Here is a 4,331-nt window from a genome sequence, read left to right as displayed (position 1 = left end):
AGGGTGATCTAATAGTGACTTCAGATGGGGAATTGGGAAGGCTTCTCTGTGGGCTAGTGTGGAAGCTGAGATGGGAACGCAGGAGGGGGGTTAGTTATGCAGCTGTCAAGGAGAAGAGGGTTCCAGGCAGAAGTCAGAGCTAGGCTAGCAGCTCTGAGGCTTGCTCAAGCATCTGCAAGAAATCCCATGTAGCTGGTCAGAGGGGTCACGCAGGGAGCCATGTGACACTTTGCAGCCCCGTGCAAAGATCAGATTTTATTCTAAGATAGATGCAAACCACTAGAGAATTTTATACAAGGGAGTAGTGTTATCTGCTTCAGATAACTGCTTCAGAATGTGTCAGTTTCCATTTCAAAACTGAGAAATTAAATCCTAGAGGTCTAAAAGAAGTAAGCACTTCTCAAGATGCTTCAGTTTTGCTAACGGAATGACTTATTCAGTGTAAAACTATATTAGTTTCCTGGGGCTACTGTAACGAATTACCACAATTTGGTGGCTTTAAACAACAGAAATGTATTCTCTCAAAGTTCTGGAGGCTAGAAGTTCAACATCTGCTTCACTGAGCTTAAATCAAGGTGACAGCGGGGCTGTGTTCCCTTTAGAGGCTCTTGGGGAGCCTTGCCTCTTCCATCTTCTGGTGGTTGTAGGTATGCCTTGATTTGTGGCCTCAGAAGCAGACCCTGAGACAAAGATTTGATGTAGGTAGCTTTACTTGGTAGGTAATTTCAGAAAGCCCTGGTAGAGGAGTGGGAAAGTGATATAGAGAAGGGAAGAAAGAGAGCAAACATGTGTTTTTGAGCATATTACCACCATGGTCAACCAGGGTTCCATCCTACAGTGGAATGCTGGAAGACTATGTAGAATGGGCCTTGGGCTTCTCTCATCCAAGAGGTGGGGCTTAAACATGTATCCTAATTCCCATCAGCCATTGGCTGAGGGCTACTCTGGGAAGAATGAACTCCCTGGCAGATCTGCAGTGCCTGCAAGCTGTTGGCCAGTGAGAGCCTTTAGAACATAGTAGAAGGAGCTGTAGGACTGGCAGATGCAGGGGGTAGACATAGGTACTCTGGGCAAGGCCCCGACATTTGCTGTAGTAGATGGTGTTTTTAAGATTTCTTTGGGAGGCTCCTGAGTGGCTCAGTCAGTTAAGCATTCAACTCTTGATTTCAACTCAGGTCATGATCTCACTGTTTGTGGGATTGAGCCACGCCATCAGGCTCCATGCTGACCTCACTGAGTCTACTTAGGATTCTCTGTCTTCCTCTCTCTCTGCCCCTCCCCTGCTCATGTTCTCTCTCTTCTCTCTCTCTTTCAAAATAAATAAATAGACAACAAAAAAAGATTCCTTTTGAGACTATTTCATTTTATATTAAAACCAGTGAATATATTGCTAAAAAGATTTCCCAAAGAGTCCAGTGTAAGAAAGTTTATAAATATGCTATTAAATAGATGATTTCTTTCAAATTTACATTTATATGTGAAAACTGAGAACACTAAATTATAAGTCCTTTGGTAGTTTGACGATTAAGCGCACGTAAGCATGCATCTAGTAGGTTCTTACCTGTTAGATGTATCTAAGTATGCACCTATTAGGTATTGTGAGCATATGAAATAGAAGATTTGGCTCTCTTGCTCAAGGAGTTTATAATCTAGTTGGAAAGACAGAGATGCATAAGTGATTTTCATAACAGCCTTCATAGTACAGGCTCATGAAACAACATTCTTTCATTCATGAAATATTCATCATGTTATACCATTTTAGGTACTGAAGGTCCAGGGGTAAATAGCAATGAGAGCTCTGCTTTTATGGAACTCACATTTTTGCCTGTGATTCCTCAATATAATATTTCAGGTTCACTCATACTATCTCTCCTTCCTCATTTCCTGTCACTTCCTTTAAGATGCAGATTCTTAAGCCACATGGACAATTCATGAATTGTTTGGTTGAAGCTTATAGAGCTTGTGAACAGCAGAGCCAGGCCAGATGGAGCCCGCATGATCCTTGTGCTGATGCTTTAGGTTCTCACCGCCATGCTCATCGAAGGTAGAAAATATTATGTTAATGGACAGAAATATTTTCCATGAAAATGAAGTAATTTCAGTGCCTTGTTTGCAACATTTCCTTTTTTTGACGACAGCATAGTAGGCTGAGTAATATCCCCTGCCCAGATATCTGTAATCGAATCCCTGGGACCTAGGAATATGTTGCTTATATGGCAAAAGGAATGTTAAAGATGTGACTAAGTTGATGGTACTGAGATGGACAGATGGTCCTGGATTATCTGTCTGGACCCCATATAATTGCAAAGGTCTTTACAAGAGCAAGTCAGGAGGTCAGGGGGAGGGTAGTGTTATGCTATTGGCTTTAAGGATGAAGGAGGCAGACAAGAGCCAGAAGCCTCTAGAAGCTAGGAAGGGAAAGGAACTCTTCCCTGAAACTTGCAAAGGGAACCCAGTGCTATGTGTGTATTATAGATTACTGACCTCCAGAGCTGTAAGATCATTATCTTATTATTATCACTGTGTTGTTTTAAGTCGCTAAGTTTGTGGTCATCTCTTACAGCCACAAGAGGAAATGAATGAAGATGGTGTAGCAGAAAGGTGTCTTCATCTGTGAAATGTGAGCTTTGGGCCTGTTTAGGCCCATGGCTCTTTCCGGTTTGCAGTCTAAGCCCACCAGGTTTGGATCTTCAGCAGGAGACAGAGAGGATCACTCAAGGCTCACACTCCTGCCTGGGCATGTTTGGAGTTTGAGTGCTCAGTCTGAACTAGGAGTCCAGGAGTTAATCTAAGGCACAAATGTTTTCAGTGTTCAGTCTAAAATGCAAGCAGCATTTTACTGGCAGCCTCTTAAAAGCACATGACTCATTCAGAAATACAACATTTGGTCGATGACTATGTCAGACTTTCAGGTAAATTTAATCAATGGACAACCACTATTTTATTTTTCTCCAAACCAGAATTTCATATTACATTTCATTCCATTAGCCTTGATATAAAGTGGCAGTTGATAGCAAGCCATATTGACAGGCCCTCCTGGGCATAATCTAGTAGTCACCTTAAATCACTTATTCACGCCATGATTCATGGCACACAGAGGAGCAGGTAGTCATTGAATATTTAACTATAAAGCTAAAACAACAGACTACTCAGAATCTTCTATTTAGGTTATTTAATCCACCTTAATTAATTAGGAGATATTTGACTGCCCCTCAGCATCTCAGTCATAACACATGCAGTATGTGTACTTACCATGATAAAGGACAACAGGCAGGTTATCCTTGGGTGGGGGAGGTTGATGACAGTGTCTGACTTTCAAAGTTGCGGTCCCCAGGGGCTCACTCCTGCAGTGAGCTCCCACCAGGGAGAGCTGTCTTTCTTCAATGCAGGGGATGATGAATATCATTGTAGATCACAAACGTTTCTTGATCACATAGTAAATGTCAGGCTAGTCATTAGGAGTTTAAAGATTAATAGGATTCAGATATGCAGACTGCAGGGTCCTCAGTCTCAGAAGGAAGAGCAGAAGTCCTAACACAGGGAGTTTCTCTGAAGTTTTTGAATTATCTCCCACTGATGAGTTATTTTGGTTTAGCAGTGCTGGTGACAAGAAAGCTAATGGTGACTTAAGAAGCCAGCTTCTTGCAGGAGGCTAACACGATAGTTTCTGAGGTTGAAGAAAGAAGCAGACCTGGAGGTTCTTCTCGGTCACTGGAAAACACTGCAGTGAGATAGATGGTCTGGTAGCAGAACCATCACCTGAGAATAGGTGACGTCACTTGGAGAATCGTTCTGGGTGGTCTTCCCACAGCATTCGATTCCTGTTGGGAACCATTTAGCTCACAACATGTGTAGTTTGAGAATCTGAAAAAGAATTCAATCAGACCAACAGAAAATCCAGCTATGAACAAAAAGTCTGTGTTGGGCATACGCTGAGAGTAACATGCGAACCTGCCACAAAGGAGAACAAAGCAGACCTCTGCGGGCCACAGAGCGAAGAGGGTGCTTGGATCCCCCCAGGTTTTGCTTTAAAGAAGCATGTGATGCTATAAACAATTCAATTGGATCTGATTATTATAGTATGTGAATGCTTCGGTTGGTCATGTGAGTATTTTGCCCACGAGGTAGATGTCCAGCAGTAGCAAGAACACAGAGATGTGAACAGATTAAATCCCCCACCCGCATTGTGTCTCTTCTCCTGTCAGGTCTTGTTAGAATCCCAGAACCTTGGCCTGCAGTGCATAGCCCGCAGTGGGGAGAGCAATATTCACTGAGGGCAGAGTTCTGTGTGTGAGCTGTGGTCTTCAGTGTTGAGGGGTTGGTGAGATACC

At 42.9% G+C, this 4,331-nt stretch overlaps 1 long non-coding RNA gene across 1 annotated transcript; it reads left to right on the top strand.

Annotated features, from left to right (window-relative positions):
- Positions 1 to 1,912: 1,912 nt before the first annotated feature.
- Positions 1,913 to 3,877, top strand: LOC144238026 (uncharacterized). The gene is made up of 3 exons (XR_013336982.1): positions 1,913 to 2,044; positions 2,564 to 2,912; positions 3,599 to 3,877. It is a non-coding gene; the product is annotated as an uncharacterized LOC144238026 (long non-coding RNA).
- Positions 3,878 to 4,331: the final 454 nt, after the last annotated feature.

This window comes from Crocuta crocuta, unplaced genomic scaffold (genome assembly GCF_008692635.1).
Source record: "Crocuta crocuta isolate KB4526 unplaced genomic scaffold, BGI_CrCroc_1.0 scaffold457, whole genome shotgun sequence".
Taxonomy (NCBI): Eukaryota; Metazoa; Chordata; class Mammalia; order Carnivora; family Hyaenidae; genus Crocuta; species Crocuta crocuta.
Note: the sequence above shows the minus strand (reverse complement) of the source record. Positions and strands in the feature narration are given on the sequence as shown.